Below are 20,781 nucleotides of genomic sequence, written 5' to 3' on the forward strand. Positions count from 1 at the left end.
TGACGTAATCAAAAATGGTCAAGAAACACAATACAAAATGTGCTAGCCTTATGAATCGAATTCGAACGTATATCGTATATATATGCTTTATAATACATTTACATTATTACTGGGCTCGATATTAACAATGAAACATTTCTGAGATTTTGGCGCCAACATTGTTTTCACACTAAAGGTGACAGAATTTGTGGCTTTTCAATATAAAATCAATGGAACTGATAAAATAGTTTTGCATTTGTTCTTTAGATGTAACAAATAGCCATGGGCAAACAGGTTGACGCAAAAATAACTATCGCACTAATTAACCGCTTCTTACAAACGACACCCATTTCTTTACAATTGGTATACATCTGCCCGGCTAGCTCAGTCGGTAGAGCACGAGACTCTTAATCTCGGGGTCGTGGGTTCGAGCCCCACGTTGGGCGGTTAATTTTTATTGTATCGTTTGACAATTTGTAGAAGACGGAAAAATACACGATAACTGCAATCTAGTGAGTTTTATATTTGCCACCTAATGTTTATTAGACATAAATCGATTTCATAAACGGTGGTCTATAAAAGTGCACGAGATCCTGCTTTCATTTTACTTGATCGCAGCCGTACCCGTGAATTTCGTGCAAAAAGTGTCTTTTGCAAAATCAAAACACGAAATCGGACTCTGCATGCCGATTCCATTGAAGATCTGTTTCAAGATCGCGCATTCAATTTACGCCTTATATTTCTACATCGAAACGAGTGTGGTTGATCTGATCAGATATACAAAAGATGTAAATATATATAGTGACTGCATTTTATTTCTCATTTCAGGAAGAAGAAAAAAGTATTTGCAAAGATATCTTATATTTGTTGATCGAAAACTTGTGCTGACTTTGACATTGCCGTGTGAATACGGATCGCTATTTAGAAATCGCCTGCCGAAATTCCTCGGTCATGCTACTGCAAAAAGTCTTCGACCACGACGAGACTCGAACTCGCAATCTTCTGATTCGAAGTCAGACGCCTTATCCATTAGGCCACGCGGTCTTAGCAATACATTCGGGCAAAATAGAACTTAAACATCGCAAATCTGGATAGTGGCATTTTGCCTTCTCTCTGAATAATCTGCTCTTGACGTAATCAAAAATGGTCAAGAAACACAATACAAAATGTGCTAGCCTTATGAATCGAATTCGAACGTATATCGTATATATATGCTTTATAATACATTTACATTATTACTGGGCTCGATATTAACAATGAAACATTTCTGAGATTTTGGCGCCAACATTGTTTTCACACTAAAGGTGACAGAATTTGTGGCTTTTCAATATAAAATCAATGGAACTGATAAAATAGTTTTGCATTTGTTCTTTAGATGTAACAAATAGCCATGGGCAAACAGGTTGACGCAAAAATAACTATCGCACTAATTAACCGCTTCTTACAAACGACACCCATTTCTTTACAATTGGTATACATCTGCCCGGCTAGCTCAGTCGGTAGAGCACGAGACTCTTAATCTCGGGGTCGTGGGTTCGAGCCCCACGTTGGGCGGTTAATTTTTATTGTATCGTTTGACAATTTGTAGAAGACGGAAAAATACACGATAACTGCAATCTAGTGAGTTTTATATTTGCCACCTAATGTTTATTAGACATAAATCGATTTCATAAACGGTGGTCTATAAAAGTGCACGAGATCCTGCTTTCATTTTACTTGATCGCAGCCGTACCCGTGAATTTCGTGCAAAAAGTGTCTTTTGCAAAATCAAAACACGAAATCGGACTCTGCATGCCGATTCCATTGAAGATCTGTTTCAAGATCGCGCATTCAATTTACGCCTTATATTTCTACATCGAAACGAGTGTGGTTGATCTGATCAGATATACAAAAGATGTAAATATATATAGTGACTGCATTTTATTTCTCATTTCAGGAAGAAGAAAAAAGTATTTGCAAAGATATCTTATATTTGTTGATCGAAAACTTGTGCTGACTTTGACATTGCCGTGTGAATACGGATCGCTATTTAGAAATCGCCTGCCGAAATTCCTCGGTCATGCTACTGCAAAAAGTCTTCGACCACGACGAGACTCGAACTCGCAATCTTCTGATTCGAAGTCAGACGCCTTATCCATTAGGCCACGCGGTCTTAGCAATACATTCGGGCAAAATAGAACTTAAACATCGCAAATCTGGATAGTGGCATTTTGCCTTCTCTCTGAATAATCTGCTCTTGACGTAATCAAAAATGGTCAAGAAACACAATACAAAATGTGCTAGCCTTATGAATCGAATTCGAACGTATATCGTATATATATGCTTTATAATACATTTACATTATTACTGGGCTCGATATTAACAATGAAACATTTCTGAGATTTTGGCGCCAACATTGTTTTCACACTAAAGGTGACAGAATTTGTGGCTTTTCAATATAAAATCAATGGAACTGATAAAATAGTTTTGCATTTGTTCTTTAGATGTAACAAATAGCCATGGGCAAACAGGTTGACGCAAAAATAACTATCGCACTAATTAACCGCTTCTTACAAACGACACCCATTTCTTTACAATTGGTATACATCTGCCCGGCTAGCTCAGTCGGTAGAGCACGAGACTCTTAATCTCGGGGTCGTGGGTTCGAGCCCCACGTTGGGCGGTTAATTTTTATTGTATCGTTTGACAATTTGTAGAAGACGGAAAAATACACGATAACTGCAATCTAGTGAGTTTTATATTTGCCACCTAATGTTTATTAGACATAAATCGATTTCATAAACGGTGGTCTATAAAAGTGCACGAGATCCTGCTTTCATTTTACTTGATCGCAGCCGTACCCGTGAATTTCGTGCAAAAAGTGTCTTTTGCAAAATCAAAACACGAAATCGGACTCTGCATGCCGATTCCATTGAAGATCTGTTTCAAGATCGCGCATTCAATTTACGCCTTATATTTCTACATCGAAACGAGTGTGGTTGATCTGATCAGATATACAAAAGATGTAAATATATATAGTGACTGCATTTTATTTCTCATTTCAGGAAGAAGAAAAAAGTATTTGCAAAGATATCTTATATTTGTTGATCGAAAACTTGTGCTGACTTTGACATTGCCGTGTGAATACGGATCGCTATTTAGAAATCGCCTGCCGAAATTCCTCGGTCATGCTACTGCAAAAAGTCTTCGACCACGACGAGACTCGAACTCGCAATCTTCTGATTCGAAGTCAGACGCCTTATCCATTAGGCCACGCGGTCTTAGCAATACATTCGGGCAAAATAGAACTTAAACATCGCAAATCTGGATAGTGGCATTTTGCCTTCTCTCTGAATAATCTGCTCTTGACGTAATCAAAAATGGTCAAGAAACACAATACAAAATGTGCTAGCCTTATGAATCGAATTCGAACGTATATCGTATATATATGCTTTATAATACATTTACATTATTACTGGGCTCGATATTAACAATGAAACATTTCTGAGATTTTGGCGCCAACATTGTTTTCACACTAAAGGTGACAGAATTTGTGGCTTTTCAATATAAAATCAATGGAACTGATAAAATAGTTTTGCATTTGTTCTTTAGATGTAACAAATAGCCATGGGCAAACAGGTTGACGCAAAAATAACTATCGCACTAATTAACCGCTTCTTACAAACGACACCCATTTCTTTACAATTGGTATACATCTGCCCGGCTAGCTCAGTCGGTAGAGCACGAGACTCTTAATCTCGGGGTCGTGGGTTCGAGCCCCACGTTGGGCGGTTAATTTTTATTGTATCGTTTGACAATTTGTAGAAGACGGAAAAATACACGATAACTGCAATCTAGTGAGTTTTATATTTGCCACCTAATGTTTATTAGACATAAATCGATTTCATAAACGGTGGTCTATAAAAGTGCACGAGATCCTGCTTTCATTTTACTTGATCGCAGCCGTACCCGTGAATTTCGTGCAAAAAGTGTCTTTTGCAAAATCAAAACACGAAATCGGACTCTGCATGCCGATTCCATTGAAGATCTGTTTCAAGATCGCGCATTCAATTTACGCCTTATATTTCTACATCGAAACGAGTGTGGTTGATCTGATCAGATATACAAAAGATGTAAATATATATAGTGACTGCATTTTATTTCTCATTTCAGGAAGAAGAAAAAAGTATTTGCAAAGATATCTTATATTTGTTGATCGAAAACTTGTGCTGACTTTGACATTGCCGTGTGAATACGGATCGCTATTTAGAAATCGCCTGCCGAAATTCCTCGGTCATGCTACTGCAAAAAGTCTTCGACCACGACGAGACTCGAACTCGCAATCTTCTGATTCGAAGTCAGACGCCTTATCCATTAGGCCACGCGGTCTTAGCAATACATTCGGGCAAAATAGAACTTAAACATCGCAAATCTGGATAGTGGCATTTTGCCTTCTCTCTGAATAATCTGCTCTTGACGTAATCAAAAATGGTCAAGAAACACAATACAAAATGTGCTAGCCTTATGAATCGAATTCGAACGTATATCGTATATATATGCTTTATAATACATTTACATTATTACTGGGCTCGATATTAACAATGAAACATTTCTGAGATTTTGGCGCCAACATTGTTTTCACACTAAAGGTGACAGAATTTGTGGCTTTTCAATATAAAATCAATGGAACTGATAAAATAGTTTTGCATTTGTTCTTTAGATGTAACAAATAGCCATGGGCAAACAGGTTGACGCAAAAATAACTATCGCACTAATTAACCGCTTCTTACAAACGACACCCATTTCTTTACAATTGGTATACATCTGCCCGGCTAGCTCAGTCGGTAGAGCACGAGACTCTTAATCTCGGGGTCGTGGGTTCGAGCCCCACGTTGGGCGGTTAATTTTTATTGTATCGTTTGACAATTTGTAGAAGACGGAAAAATACACGATAACTGCAATCTAGTGAGTTTTATATTTGCCACCTAATGTTTATTAGACATAAATCGATTTCATAAACGGTGGTCTATAAAAGTGCACGAGATCCTGCTTTCATTTTACTTGATCGCAGCCGTACCCGTGAATTTCGTGCAAAAAGTGTCTTTTGCAAAATCAAAACACGAAATCGGACTCTGCATGCCGATTCCATTGAAGATCTGTTTCAAGATCGCGCATTCAATTTACGCCTTATATTTCTACATCGAAACGAGTGTGGTTGATCTGATCAGATATACAAAAGATGTAAATATATATAGTGACTGCATTTTATTTCTCATTTCAGGAAGAAGAAAAAAGTATTTGCAAAGATATCTTATATTTGTTGATCGAAAACTTGTGCTGACTTTGACATTGCCGTGTGAATACGGATCGCTATTTAGAAATCGCCTGCCGAAATTCCTCGGTCATGCTACTGCAAAAAGTCTTCGACCACGACGAGACTCGAACTCGCAATCTTCTGATTCGAAGTCAGACGCCTTATCCATTAGGCCACGCGGTCTTAGCAATACATTCGGGCAAAATAGAACTTAAACATCGCAAATCTGGATAGTGGCATTTTGCCTTCTCTCTGAATAATCTGCTCTTGACGTAATCAAAAATGGTCAAGAAACACAATACAAAATGTGCTAGCCTTATGAATCGAATTCGAACGTATATCGTATATATATGCTTTATAATACATTTACATTATTACTGGGCTCGATATTAACAATGAAACATTTCTGAGATTTTGGCGCCAACATTGTTTTCACACTAAAGGTGACAGAATTTGTGGCTTTTCAATATAAAATCAATGGAACTGATAAAATAGTTTTGCATTTGTTCTTTAGATGTAACAAATAGCCATGGGCAAACAGGTTGACGCAAAAATAACTATCGCACTAATTAACCGCTTCTTACAAACGACACCCATTTCTTTACAATTGGTATACATCTGCCCGGCTAGCTCAGTCGGTAGAGCACGAGACTCTTAATCTCGGGGTCGTGGGTTCGAGCCCCACGTTGGGCGGTTAATTTTTATTGTATCGTTTGACAATTTGTAGAAGACGGAAAAATACACGATAACTGCAATCTAGTGAGTTTTATATTTGCCACCTAATGTTTATTAGACATAAATCGATTTCATAAACGGTGGTCTATAAAAGTGCACGAGATCCTGCTTTCATTTTACTTGATCGCAGCCGTACCCGTGAATTTCGTGCAAAAAGTGTCTTTTGCAAAATCAAAACACGAAATCGGACTCTGCATGCCGATTCCATTGAAGATCTGTTTCAAGATCGCGCATTCAATTTACGCCTTATATTTCTACATCGAAACGAGTGTGGTTGATCTGATCAGATATACAAAAGATGTAAATATATATAGTGACTGCATTTTATTTCTCATTTCAGGAAGAAGAAAAAAGTATTTGCAAAGATATCTTATATTTGTTGATCGAAAACTTGTGCTGACTTTGACATTGCCGTGTGAATACGGATCGCTATTTAGAAATCGCCTGCCGAAATTCCTCGGTCATGCTACTGCAAAAAGTCTTCGACCACGACGAGACTCGAACTCGCAATCTTCTGATTCGAAGTCAGACGCCTTATCCATTAGGCCACGCGGTCTTAGCAATACATTCGGGCAAAATAGAACTTAAACATCGCAAATCTGGATAGTGGCATTTTGCCTTCTCTCTGAATAATCTGCTCTTGACGTAATCAAAAATGGTCAAGAAACACAATACAAAATGTGCTAGCCTTATGAATCGAGCGTCGTATACAAAATATTAATTACAAACATTATCTACCAATCAGAGGAGCACATGTTTTCAGTTCTATACAGAAAGCTCTCCCCCAAATGGGCGGTTCCATGGGCGGTCCTCAATGACGTATATTTATTTACTGAATTTACTCCCTCGATCTAGAAACTCTCCTTCTTCTATTCAGATAAGTTACTCTGATGTAAGTGTTGTGTAAGTGTTGCTCGGACATCCTAGCTAAATGATGGATATATGTGAAACTCTTAGAGGTACCTCATTTAAGGGTATATTCATGGATATTGGCAAACCCTAGTTTGTTATTCTATTTCAATCATATTGGTTTTGAAGAAGCTAGCTTAGCTGAGGGGGGCAATAGGGTTTAACCTGTTAACAACACCTAGATTTTGGCAAAAACAGTTAACAAAAATGCAAAAATGATGATAGCAGTTAACAATTTGGGTTGCAAACAGTTAACAGCTTTAATTTGTCTCAGATAACAGTTAACAACACCTTGAAAAGAGCCAAAACAGGTTAACATAACAAGGTATTGCCCCCTCTTAGTTGAATTATCATAGCTGTTTGGTGTATATTCATAAATAGAGATATACTTATCTCTTTTCCTTAACCTTACAAAACTGTAAACTATCAACTTTTATTAAACTTAGGAGCCATGCAATATTTTTCATTTACTACAAGCATAGGGTCTCCACTTTTGCACCTTTGGTGACCATTGGACATGCAGATTTATTTAAACTATTGTCATCAAACAAACAGATTTATCAACTAAATATCCACACAAAAAATGTGTACAACCAATACAATAGTTAAGATTGTATATAAAAAAAACAATGTAAAACTTATGCTTGTTTATTTGCCATATCTAAAAAATATGGCTTTGTTTGTTAAAATATATTAAATTAAAAATGCATGCTGCTAATATTTATATTCTAATTGTAACTGATAAATTTGTCTGGGTAAAATATGTCTTGGCAGACAAATATTACTAGTATAAAAAGTCCATGTTTACAGAATTTACTAGTATATTTAGTCCAATGTTAGTAATCTATGTCACCAGACTAATTTTCCTATGATATTATGTCCTATAAAATCCCATTATGAAATAAATTACATATGAACAATTAAATTTAAAAGTTAATTTTTAATGTTGTTTAAAGAGTTGCATATTTATATTTTTGATAAAATTAATGTTCCCAGACTAATTTTCCAAGGAAATCATGTCCATGCCGTTAATACATTGTAGAATCCTAGGTAAAAACGTCCATGCTCTTAATTTTAAAAGTTGCATATAAATATTATGTTGTGATATTGTTAAAAAGTTGTGTATTAATTTTTTGTTAATAAAATATATGTCCCCAGACAAATTTTCCTAGGAAATCATGTCCATTTCATTAAAATTCCCTGATTAAAATGTCCTTTTCATTAAAATTCCCTGATAAAAATGTCTATTTCATTAAAATTCCCTGATAAAAATGTCCATGTCCTTTAATATAAAAAGTTTTTTTTATATAAACATTTGGAAACTCAGTATTCATGTTTTAATATTGTTAAAGAGTTGTGCATTAACATTTATTAGAATTCATGTTCCCAGATTATTGTCCCTAGGAAATCATGTCCATGTCATTAATATTCCTAGGTAAAAATGTCCATACCCTTTATTTTAAAAGGTAAATTGAACTGTTATGTTATAATATTGTTTTACAGTTGTGTATCAATATTTTAGTTAAATGTATGTCCCAGATTAACCTTCGAAGTCCATGCCATTAACATGTCTAGGTTATAACGTACATGTCCTTTATTTTGATTGGAAACATTAATGAAACTTTTTCATTTCGAATGATTTTTGTAATAAAAGGAAAACTGAAAGAAAAAAAAAAGTCTTGGGACAATTTTTCCTAGGAAAATAAGTGGCAGACATATTTTACTAGCTATGGACTTATTTTTCTAGGAAAATTTGTCCTAGGACTTCTTTTCCTAGTAAAATCATGGACATGGACTTGATTAACTAGGAAAAAAATGTCTGGCAGACAAATTTTACTACCGGACCTACTGTTACATATAATTTATATCAGGTAATACACCTAAATGATATTTACTATAGTAATTGTTTGATTGGCAAATTTAATTAATGTTCAAGTATGACATATCGGCTCTTTATTTTGTTTTTATCATACTTCAACATATTTAATATGTTATCATGTACATACATGATATTTTCTAAGAGACAATATAAGTTGGACGTTAACTTTAAAAATAAAATAATAATCATCAAATGACCAAATTAAATGAAGAAACCTCTTTCATGGTGAATTTGAACTCTTATTTAAAATTACATGATTATCTTAGTATCTTTTTTTAATATTTTGATAATTCACAATAGTTTTGTATGGTTGTCATATCTCTAGAGATTTTATCTTGAAGAAAACAGTGTATATTTGCAATTTACATTGGTCAATCTACCTTTAATATACATGTATTCAAATTTCAAAATACCCTATTAATTTAGGCAAAATTGGACTTTAAGGAAATTTAATTTCATATCATTGTCCTAATTAAAAACAGAGCATGGTTTTATTTCAAATGTCTCTGTATAACTTTTTCAAATCACTTTGCTGTATCTTTTATAGTTTTCAAGAAAGAAATAATGGTCTTTTTAAAGCAAAAAAAAGACTATGATTTGACTATGATAAATCAAAACTGAAAATTGTACCTTTTTTTAACTTATAATTAAATCATATAAGTTGACAGAAATCAACCAAACTACCAATTAGCCTTTCATCTTGTAAGATCAATAATAATTGAGATAGCTATAAAGTTTGATGAAAATCCAAGTTGATTTGAAAAAGCTATACAAAGTTTTAAAGGCGACTCTCAGAATTTAGCCTAAACTGAAAGCTTCTTCTACCTATAGATTAAATCCAAAAAATTTGACACCAGAAACCAAACCTTCAAGCAACCTGGCATTATGTAAGATCATATGAAAATCCAAGGTGATTTGTTAAAGTCATTGAAATTTTTAAAAGTGACTATCAGAACTTAGTTCGAATTGAAAATTTAAGTTTTTTAAATCTATTTACTATTTACTAAATCCTTAAATTGTACAGCAATGAACTAAACTACATTGGTTAGAGGTATAGGGGGAGGGTTGAGATCTCACAAACATGTTTAACCCCGCCGCATTTTTGCGCCTGTCCAAAGTCAGGAGCCTCTGTCCTTTGTTAGTCTTGTATTATTTTAATTTTAGTTTCTTGTGTACAATTTGGAAATTAGTTTGGCGTTCATTATCACTGAACTAGTATATATTTGTTTAGGGGCCAGCTGAAGAACGCCTCCGGGTGCGGGAATTTCTCGCTACATTGAAGACCTGTTGGTGACCTTCTGCTGTTGTGGTTTTTTTTTTTATTTGATCGGGTTGTTGTCTCTTTGACACATTCCCCATTTCCATTCTCAATTTTACATGTACTTAATAACCTGGCATTCTGTAAGATTAATATAAAATTGAGATTGCTGAAGATCAACTAGAGTGACATGAAAATCCATGTTGATATTATAGAATTTATTAATTTATAACGGGGACTTTCTGAATTTAGTTCGAACTGGAAATTCTCGCTATTTTAGCCTATTAATTAAATCATTACTTTTGACAGCAATGAACTAAACTACTAAAAAAACAGGAATTTTGTAAGATCAATATATATTTGAGATAGGTGGGCTGATTCAGACTACTTAAGACTAAGTCATAAGGTCAAGACAGGTTGAGATTGCCAGAGCCTGGTCAAGACAGTCAAGACTGGCCGAACAATTTGTTGAGAACATATTTAGATTATACAAAGATTATCAAGTACTAAATTAGATTTGTCAGCCCACTCATTCATTTTTTGATTTTTTGATTACTTGGACGTTTTTATAGTGATTATTTCATTACCAGACCAAATGAAATGTTTCATATTTACTAGTATAAGCCTGATATCTTTGATTAGTTTTATTTGTTTTCTCTTCTGATTATGATGACAATTATACAAATAACAAAAACAAACTGTTTGGATTGAACAGCTAGCTGTGTAAAGCGGGATAACTCTAATTCGATTTTGACATTTATTCAAATACATTTATAAGTCAAAACAGAGGTCCACTTTGTTCAAAAGTTTCCATTAACACCATGTAGAACGCCACATGCGGGGTGTCGGCTTTGTTTGACATGGGGTGGCAATTTTGAAGCGACGAAAAAGAAACAGGTAAGTTCAAGTATCAAAATTCCTTATTTTTAGAACTCTCAGTACCATATAATGTATTGCACGGAAGGAACCTCAACATAATCTATTTTCTGAAAGCAGAAGCAGTCGTTTTCAGTGCTCAGTATTCTCAAACACCTCGCCCTAGTTTTACGTGTTGCAGATTTTGAGGCTTTAGATGCTAATTTCGGTATAAAAACTACTTTACACAACTACCATCCGTATCATTTATATAGAATTGTATTCCTCTCATTGACTTATACCAAATACCACTTTTATAGTTAAAATAAATTGGTTTTAAAACTGTTATTCATCAAAATATAAAGTGTCGCTCGGGGTGTCAGATTATGCGTCGTAAGGGGTAGAGGCTTGTCATAAAAAAATGCATATTTGCATGTAAATTAGTCTTCATATGATACATTTTATTTCAAACACATCTACTTTACCATGACAAAACAAGGATTTTTCATTTTGCCTGTTTTTGGTCTTATAAAACATATGCTTTTGATTTCATTCACATCTACTTTACCATGACAAAATTGTAAAAAATGGCTTAAAATATTTAGTTTTCAAGCTGGTAAACGATTTCTTTTCCTTTTAAGTCACTATCATGGTAAAACACAAACTGTTCGTCAACCTCCTCTTCGTGGTCTATTTCAAATCCTTCTAGTTCCGTTTTTTTAAAAGATATATACGTTCATGCATTTATATAATGTATAATCAACAATTAATCTATTTTGGCGTCGATCAGTTTTGAAAATAAACTGATACAGTTACTAAAGAAAAATTATATAATATCATTTACATTTGCATTTACGAAATTGAAAAAAAAAATCATGGAAAGATTAAAGATTAATCTGTTCATAGCATTTAATTAAGTGTATTCCTATTCAACTCAATATAAATGATTAGTGATTTGATAATTAATCGGGTACACCTTTCTTCATTCATACGTGTAATTTTCATATTCTTACGTCCATTTGTCAATATAAAATTGAGAAAAAAAATGGTGAATATGTCAAAGCGACAACCACCCGATCATAGAGCAGGCAACAGCCGAAGGCAACCAATTGGTCTTCAAAGTAGCGAGAATTTCCTCACCCGTAGTTGTCCTTCAGTTGGCCCCTAAAAATATGCATACTAGTACAGTGATAATGGACGTCATACTAAACTCCGAATTATAAACAAGAAACTAAAATTTTAATTTATGCAAGTCTAACAAAGGCCAGAGGCTCCTGACTTGGGACAGACGCAAAATTGCGGCGGGGTTAAACATGCTGATGATATCTCAACCCTCCCCCTATACCTCTAGCTAATGTAGAAAAGTAAACGCATAACAATTCGCACATTAAAATTCAGTTCAAAAGAAGTCCCAGTCCGATGTCAAAAGATGTAATAACAGAAAATAAATAAAATGACAATAATACATAAATAACAACAGACTACTAGCAGTCAACTGACATGTCAGCTCCAGACCTCAATTAAACTGATTGAAAAATTATGTCTTCATCATATGAATATCCGGCACAATCCCTCCCGTTAGGGGTTTAGTATCATACTATCATAAAATATATGAGAAGAACATAACCCGTGTCATGCCAACAACTTTTTTTTTAGAAATAAATGTGTTTAGTTCCGATGCAAAGACCCTATAAGTGAATCAGTATTAAAGCCTAAATGAATGAAATCTTTAATGACCTGACAACAGTATCGTAACTTTATCCCTTTTTAATAAGTCTATTTAAAGTTTTTGTTAGTTTCTGAGGAGAATACTGACATTTCTGTGCTTTATAAAGAATATTTCCATAAAAATTGGATGTGAAATACCTGAACGTATAAGATGTCTGCATGTTGAGTTATATTTACGAATTATTTCCTTACAAATATACCGGTGATAAAATTTAGCAAATGTTTTTACCAGTTTGTGATATCGGAAACCCTGGTGTAATAATTTTTCAGTAATACATAAATTTCTCTCGCTAAAATCTAATACGTTGTTACAATCGGTCAAATGCATTTTGGCTAATATATCTCAAAAACTAACGCATTTAGAGCAAATTTGACAGTGGTTAAAATGTTCCATAGGTCCATACACGAGCGAATCGTACAAGTTGAGATATATAAACACCATAAGATGGTGACAAGAGAACGTCACCAACTTAAAATGTATAATTAACAAAAGGAAATGAAAAATCATCTCTTTTATCGTAAATTTTTGTATTGAGCTTCCCGTTTATGATATAGATATCAAGATCGAGGAAAGGGCAGTGGTCATGTATTCCAAAGGTATAATATAAAACAAACAACATTACATTTCTATTCATATCCATTTTTTCTACTTTGAGGCTTTATTCGCTATGTTTATCAATAAAAATGCACATTACTTAAAAGACTAAAATATTGACCAAATGACATACCTTAGGTTTGTAATTTGTCATTATAACAGTGTAGGTGTGTTTGAATTAAAAAGTATCAGATAGAGATCGATTTATAAGAAAATTTGTTCTTTTTTTTTACAAGCCTCTACCTCTTGCGACGCAAAATCTGACACCCCGAGCGACACTTCATTTTTTGTTGAATAACAGTTTTAAAACCAATTAATTTTAACTAAGAAAGTGGTATTTGGTATAAATAAATTTGAAGAATACAATTCTATATAAATGAAACGGAGGGTAGTTGTGTAAAGTAGTTTTTATACCGAAATTAACATATAAAGCCTCAAAATCTGCAACACGGAAAACTAGGGCGAGGTGTTTGAGAATACTGAGCCCTGAAAACGACTGCCCATGTTGCGGTTCCTTCCGTGCAATACATTATATGGTACTGAAATTTCTAAAAATAAGAAATATTGATGCTTGAACTTACCTTGTTACTTTTTCGTCGCTTCAAAATTGCCACCCCATGTCAAACAAAGCCGACGATATCGGATATGTTCCTTATGACGAAACTACAACGCCCTTTCCCTTTTTACGAATTTGACCTACCGAATAAATTTGAAGAATACAATTCTATATAAATGAAACGGAGGGTAGTTGTGTAAAGTAGTTTTTATACCGAAATTAACATATAAAACCTCAAAATCTGCAACACTGAAAACTAGGGCGAGGTGTATGAGAAATCTGAGCCCTGAAAACGACTGCCCATGTTGCGGTTCCTTCCGTGCAATACATTATATGGTACTGAGATTTCTAAAAATAAGAAATATTGATGCTTGAACTTACCTTGTTACTTTTTCGTCGCTTCAAAATTGCCACCCCATGTCAAACAAAGCCGACGATATCGGATATGTTCCTTATGACGAAACTACAACGCCCTTTCCCTTTTTACGAATTTGACCTACCGAATTAGACTATTTACCGGATTTGAAATAACATAAACAAGACGACGGATGTCACATGTGGAGCAGGATCTGCTTACCCTTCCAGATCACCATCCCCCAAAGTTTTTAATGGGTTTAGTGTTGCTTAGTCTTTAGTTTTCTGTGTCTTCTGTATTATTATTTGTCTGTTTGTCTTTTTATTTTTAGCCATGGCGTTGTCAGTTTATTTTCTATCTATGAGTTTGATTATCCATCTGGTATATTTCGTCCCTCTTTTACAGTTAAACGTAAAAACATGTTACAACATTTCACTTCTTTATTTGACACTTTGCTCAACAAAATGAGTCGCTTCAATTTCGTAATTTTACCTTCTGTACACGATGAAAATGACAGACTGTATAGCTGTATTTTTCTACAAATGAAAAAGGTAAATCAGGTCAACAAAAGTAGATTTTAAAACACAAAAAATACAATACTCAAATACAAATGTATAAGAATATAATCATTAAGCAATCTAATTAAAATATTGATATCTAAGTTCGTTATACTATATCTGAAGTATAACGAAATCAGAGATCAATATTTTTATCAGATTGATCATTAAGTTAATCATTGAAAGTTTTCTGAAAGCGTATAAATTGGATAGTTTTTAGCTTTAACATTGCAATTTTTCTGCATCAAAAACTATTCAGCAATAAATATCTTTTCAAATATACCCAAGGCCGAAATGTAGAAAGTCTTAATTAAATTGCTTATTTAGAAAAATTTCCAAAAGAACGAAAAATATTTAATTTTAACAACGTGATATCTTTTCACACAAGTATTTGCTACTGGGCTAGTAACACCCTTGTGACTAACAGCCCACTAGAATTATACAATACTGAATGAAAGGCTAACAACAAATAGATCAGATTTACTGAAATTTAAGATAACCCTTCAGTTTCAAAGTTTCAAAATATATACTATTTGATGAATGTTTGTATTTGCTAAAAATAACTACTAGTATCTCAGTTTGATAATTCTGTAAGTTCTGTACATTTAACATATGTCTTATTGTTCAGTATAGTCCATTTAATTTCCATTTTACATGGATAAAGTATTGTTTGTCCAAATTATTATGACGTCGTCACAGTAATAATTCAAAATAGACTTTCAATGCCGTCGTAATCATTATTATTTGAACTGGTATTGTGAAAATAATTGTGAATGTTTGGTTGTCGTATGTATGTTTGATATTTTTGCACTTCAGGGTTTCTGTTGTTACGTTATTTTCTTGCTATAGTTGATGTGTTTCTCTCGGTTTTAGTTTGTAGCCTGGCTTTGATCCCTCCCAATCGACCTTAAAACAGCAGTATACTACTGTTGTCTTTATTTTTCGGTGCTTTTGTTCTTTTACTTTTTTCTAACTATTATAATCTTATACTAAGTAATACATAAACGAGTTTATAGCTGGATTGCATACTTGTAGCTATGTAAATAGAGTCACATATATATTTTTTTCTTTTTGAAATGACGTTTGCATGACTTTATTGCGATGACCAATTTTACACAAAATAAGATTATTTTCAAGATGTACGAACAACAAAACTGAAGATTGATGAAGTGAATAAAGGAATACTGCAGTAGGTAGAAATTGCGATCAATTGGGAGAGAGAAAATGGTTTCCCTCGGTTTTAGTTTGTAACCCCGATTTGTTTTCTCTGAATTGATTCATGGCTTTTGAACAGCGGTATATTACTTTTGCCTTTATTTGAAAGTGTTGACAATACATAAAGTCATTATAATTTGAATGGATAAGCGAAGAGTTTGTGAAGATGTATTTCATGAAATAAGGATATATATTTGTTAAGTTATTCTCGTGTCTCATCTCATTATAGCTCGTTTGTAACGACATTTTAGTATTTCACTTTGGATTTTTTAATGTTATTTGCGTGATGAATTTGAATATATAGTTTCAATTTTTATCTTCCGTCATACACGGTGCGAACCCTTCACACTATCCTTTAATTTACCTTCTTACGTACTTACTTCGTGCGCACTTGCACATGAAGCCACTACCAAAGACCTCCACTGTTGACTGTCTTGTGTCTTTCTTTCTGTCTCTCCCCATGTCATTCCCATGATTCTCAGTTCATTCTCTATTTTGTGTCGCCATATTTCTTTTGGTCTCCCTCTCTTTCTTTGTCCCTCTGCTGGTGTCCAACAAAGAGCCATCTTTGTTATGTCATCTTTGTCTTTTCGCAGAACATGACCAATCCATTTCCATCGCCTTTAATTTCTACTCTGTTATCTCTTTGTAAAGTTTGGTTGTATATGTCTTTATTACTGTTAATTTTTGGTCAGAATATCTTGCAAATTTTACGAAGACACGTGATGACAGTTTGTTGAAGTCTGATTTGATAACCTTCTATGACTCTGCACCTTATAGCAAAACTGATGTCACATTGCTATTATAGATTTTTATTTTTGTGGTAATGGATATTGATGTTGTTTTCCATATTGTTCGTAGATTGCAGGAAGAAGTTATGGCTTTGTTGATCCTTGCCATTACATCTTTGCTAGTTCCGATGTCCTGGTCGATATTGGTGCCAAGATATGTAAAATTCTCCACTTCATCTATGTTATTTACTGTAAGTGTTATTGGTTGTTTTGTATTTTTTTTCATTTAGGCTTATTATCTTTGTCTTTTGAGTGTTTATCTTTAAACCTACAGACAGAGCAGTCTCATGTAGTCTTGATGTTTTGTTCTGCATGTTTGTTCGTTTCGTTAATAATAGGCATATGTCGATTGCAAAATATAGGTCATCTAAAATTGTGTTCATCGACCATCTTATTCCAGTTCTTCTATTCCCAAGTGTTCTGCTCATGCACCAGTCGATGACAATGGGGAAATAAAGGGGAGAGATGGTACCTCCCTGTCTTACTCGTCATTGTACATTGAACTAGGTGAATTGGATTCCATTGTGTGGGACACAGTTTTAGTTGTTATAAAATAGTTTGATCATGCTAATTATTTTATCTGGTATTCCGTACGTTCTCATATATTTCCCACATGATATCTCTGTCCAAGCTATATAAAAAAACTTTCAAAGTTCACAATATTTATGAAGATGTTGTGTTGCCATTATATTCACAATTATATGATGTGTCTGGGTGTGAATATGTGGTCACTACACCCTTTATTGGCTTTAAAATTTGCTTGTTCTTTCCGCATGATGTCATCTAAAGCATCTATTATTAGCTTGGCAATAACTCGAAGGAACACGTTTGCGGGTACATATAGTAAAATTGTTGCAATTTTTCATATCACTTTTTTTTTAACCAGTAGTCCTTCTTCCCAGTCCATGGGTATAACTTCTTTCTCTCATATTCTACTAAATATTGTGTGTAGAATTGATGCTCTACTTAATATTGTGTGTAGAATTGATGCTCTACTAAATATTGTGTGTAGAATTGATGCTGTTGTTTCTACATCTAACTTTAGGAGTTCTGCACTAATGGTGTCTTCTCCAGCTGATTTATGATTTTTGAGCAATACAAAAGTCACATCTAAAAAAAAGCCTACACCAATGGATACATGTAATATACCGGTAGTACAAACATACACTACAACAAGAAACCTTATGATCCGAAGGGACTGCAAATAGAACCATATATAAGATTAAAAAAATAAAGCTGATATAACTTATTGAATACATTCAAAACGTACTTTAAATCAAACGGAAGAAATAAGTCCACCCAGGTCAATGGTTCAGATATAAATGCCAATTCATTCATGAGTTCATATAGTAAACGCAACCTTCAATAGATGAGTTGAATAAGAGTATTGCATCAACTTTGAAACTTATTTTTACGTTGGCCTTTGATGACCAGAACCGGAAGTAATTATTAGTAACTAAAAGCAAAAAACTTAACAACAAAACCTAGCTGATGATCATAAAGAGAGAGATAAAACAGTTATAAATGCCAGATATACAGAGAAGTTTCAGGAAACATTACAATAGCTTGCGACGAATGTAATGAATGCTTCCATTATAGTTGCTGAGATTTATAGAAATAGAGATTTGAAAGATACCCCAAGGATCATATACATATGCGAACTGTAATTGCTCGATATCCTAAGGATTTTCTACCCGAAGAATAGATTTCCATTGTGCTTGGCAAACCTTTCAGATGGTTGCGTCCTAGATGCTCTTCAAATTCATACTTTATTTTCGCTCTTTGCTTCAACTGTCTAGCATGCAAAACTATAAGCCTTAATTAAAAATCTTAAGTAAGCTGATCTTAATATAACAAAATAATAACCTTAATATGTTAAAACGTTAGACATAATATATAAATATGATAGACATAGAAATGTTGAAATGTCAGTTAAACACGATATAATTAAATAATTAGCACAATAGAATTAACGGCACGTGTGGGACGTTTGCGCTTTTTCATAGGACATTTGCGCTTTTTTTTTGTGGACACTTGCGCTTCAAAACATAGGACATTTGCGCTTTAAAAAAAATAGACATTGATTAGACCGTTCGTTTTCCTGTTTGAATGGTTTTACACTAATAATTTTGGGGCCTCTTATAGCTTGTTGTTCGGTGTGAGCCAAGGCTCCGTGTTGAAGGCCGTACTTTAACCTATAATGGTTTACTTTTTAAATTGTTATTTGGATGGAGAGTTGTCTCATTGGCACTCACACCACATCTTCCTATATCTATTTGCGCTTTTTTTTATATCTATGAATTCCCAATCTTTTATCCGGGTTTGACCTGGCAGAGTTAACGTGATTCATTATGGTTAAAAGTTTTAAAAATCATTTCATAGCACATTCAGGTCATAGCACATTGTTGATATATGTTAAAAAGTTTATGTACAGCTGAAAGGAAACTTTCTTAAGAAATTAAATCAAGTACTGTCATCACAATTACAGGTCAGTTCTAGCTTGATATTTGAAGCCCAATGAGTGAACAAATTTTGCTCTTGTTATCTGTCCTGATTGGTACTAAGCCCACATCTCAAATAAAGGGTCTTGATTGAGGAGCCTGTTCGTCAATGTACCGAATCTTAATATAATTTACTGGCTGTTGTTCAATAATGCTCTTCAAAAATATGAAAATGGCAGAATGAGTCATGTAAAACTGTGCATTGTAGTGAGCATGGAAGGATTCTGGACCATTTGCTGTACGCCTACTGTATGATGGCTGTTCAGCCCCATAATATTCTTCTCATTAAGATTACAGGTAGTCGACTATAGGTAAAAAGCGCAAATGTCCGGTCAGTTTAATACATGTTAATCAAAATTAAAAGCGCAAATGTCCATAGTATTTGAAGCGCAAATGTCCTATCATTTTATAGGTAAAAAAGCGCAAATGTCCTGTGCCCAGAATTAAATGATAAGCAAAATATATATAGAATAATTGATGTTTGTTTTTAATATTGACTTTATCAGTAATAATATCAAGCGAGCCCTTTTTGATACTGAGTTTATCAATATTAATATTATCAAGCGAGCCCACAAGGGCGGGTTGATGACGCTGATGATAAAATATTAAATGAAAAATGATGATACTTTTTATCAGATTGTTTCAGCATTTGTTTTTAGGTTGAAAATATGAAATAAAATGAAATTGTCATTGAAACTATTTTTATGCGTACAATCGTCGATTGTATGAATGAAGTAAAATATTATGCATAATAATTTGAAAATAAACATTTTATTTACAAACTAAATTTGTATGGCATCGACTATTACACGCTTGTCCTGCTTTTCTTCAGGCATATCTATCAAATTCACATCTGTTTTTATCACAAAATCAACATTAAAAAAACAACCTTGTCCTCCATTTCGAATAAGATTTTACGACACGTCTCAAAGAAATAGAGTTTTCAGCACAAACATCTGAAAGTTCCAATGAAGGAAAAAGTCTCAAACTGATTTCTTGTATTAAAGATCCGAGCAGGATTACATGCTATAAGGCAAGGCTTTATTCTTCTTCAGTCTTTTTGTGAATAATGACCATTAGTTATTTTGGGATCTCCCTTTCCTGGAACCACTAGTGGAATTGGTATGAGATGGGCATATCTTGCATTTTGTTTTTTGTCTGTAATGGGCACTAACTTTTTAGCATATGTTTTCTTCAATCCAAGAAACATCTGTGCCTGTGCCGATCTTATTTGTTGTTAACATAATGAGGTTCAACACTTGAATAAAATATAAAGGAAAAAACTCATCACGCAAGATTCACATAGAAGCAACATTTTTTTCATACACATACAGAAACCAAAAAAAAAACTGTTTCCGTTGATTCATGTCCAGTTTTTGTTGTTATTGAGTTTTTATTGAGTTTTTTTGTTTGTTTGGGTTGGGGTTTTTTGCGTGTACTTTTCGGATCAACAGCTTTTCGTGATTACGGAATATTGGCATGTTCTCGTGTGACATATACGGCCAGTAGCAAAATATGTTGACATGTTAGATTAGGTTACGTTCGCACTTCACTTTGTTTAAACGAAATAAATTA

The 20,781-nt window shown here is 33.8% G+C and overlaps 12 non-coding genes across 12 annotated transcripts; 6 read left to right on the plus strand and 6 right to left on the minus strand.

Annotated features, from left to right (window-relative positions):
• The first annotated feature begins 352 nt into the window (after positions 1-352).
• On the plus strand, positions 353-425 carry Trnak-cuu (transfer RNA lysine (anticodon CUU)). The gene has a single exon. It is a non-coding gene; the product is annotated as a tRNA-Lys (tRNA).
• Positions 426-950: 525 nt separating this feature from the next.
• Trnar-ucg (transfer RNA arginine (anticodon UCG)) lies at positions 951-1,023 on the minus strand. Its single transcript has one exon. It is a non-coding gene; the product is annotated as a tRNA-Arg (tRNA).
• Positions 1,024-1,460: 437 nt separating this feature from the next.
• Positions 1,461-1,533, plus strand: Trnak-cuu (transfer RNA lysine (anticodon CUU)). Its single transcript has one exon. It is a non-coding gene; the product is annotated as a tRNA-Lys (tRNA).
• Positions 1,534-2,058: 525 nt separating this feature from the next.
• Trnar-ucg (transfer RNA arginine (anticodon UCG)) lies at positions 2,059-2,131 on the minus strand. Its single transcript has one exon. It is a non-coding gene; the product is annotated as a tRNA-Arg (tRNA).
• A 437-nt stretch (positions 2,132-2,568) lies between these two features.
• Trnak-cuu (transfer RNA lysine (anticodon CUU)) lies at positions 2,569-2,641 on the plus strand. The gene has a single exon. It is a non-coding gene; the product is annotated as a tRNA-Lys (tRNA).
• A 525-nt stretch (positions 2,642-3,166) lies between these two features.
• Positions 3,167-3,239, minus strand: Trnar-ucg (transfer RNA arginine (anticodon UCG)). The gene has a single exon. It is a non-coding gene; the product is annotated as a tRNA-Arg (tRNA).
• A 437-nt stretch (positions 3,240-3,676) lies between these two features.
• Trnak-cuu (transfer RNA lysine (anticodon CUU)) lies at positions 3,677-3,749 on the plus strand. Its single transcript has one exon. It is a non-coding gene; the product is annotated as a tRNA-Lys (tRNA).
• A 525-nt stretch (positions 3,750-4,274) lies between these two features.
• Trnar-ucg (transfer RNA arginine (anticodon UCG)) lies at positions 4,275-4,347 on the minus strand. Its single transcript has one exon. It is a non-coding gene; the product is annotated as a tRNA-Arg (tRNA).
• A 437-nt stretch (positions 4,348-4,784) lies between these two features.
• Positions 4,785-4,857, plus strand: Trnak-cuu (transfer RNA lysine (anticodon CUU)). The gene has a single exon. It is a non-coding gene; the product is annotated as a tRNA-Lys (tRNA).
• Positions 4,858-5,382: 525 nt separating this feature from the next.
• On the minus strand, positions 5,383-5,455 carry Trnar-ucg (transfer RNA arginine (anticodon UCG)). The gene has a single exon. It is a non-coding gene; the product is annotated as a tRNA-Arg (tRNA).
• Positions 5,456-5,892: 437 nt separating this feature from the next.
• Positions 5,893-5,965, plus strand: Trnak-cuu (transfer RNA lysine (anticodon CUU)). The gene has a single exon. It is a non-coding gene; the product is annotated as a tRNA-Lys (tRNA).
• A 525-nt stretch (positions 5,966-6,490) lies between these two features.
• On the minus strand, positions 6,491-6,563 carry Trnar-ucg (transfer RNA arginine (anticodon UCG)). Its single transcript has one exon. It is a non-coding gene; the product is annotated as a tRNA-Arg (tRNA).
• Positions 6,564-20,781: the final 14,218 nt, after the last annotated feature.

Source organism: Mytilus trossulus, chromosome 3 (assembly GCF_036588685.1).
Source record: "Mytilus trossulus isolate FHL-02 chromosome 3, PNRI_Mtr1.1.1.hap1, whole genome shotgun sequence".
NCBI lineage: Eukaryota > Metazoa > Mollusca > Bivalvia > Mytilida > Mytilidae > Mytilus > Mytilus trossulus.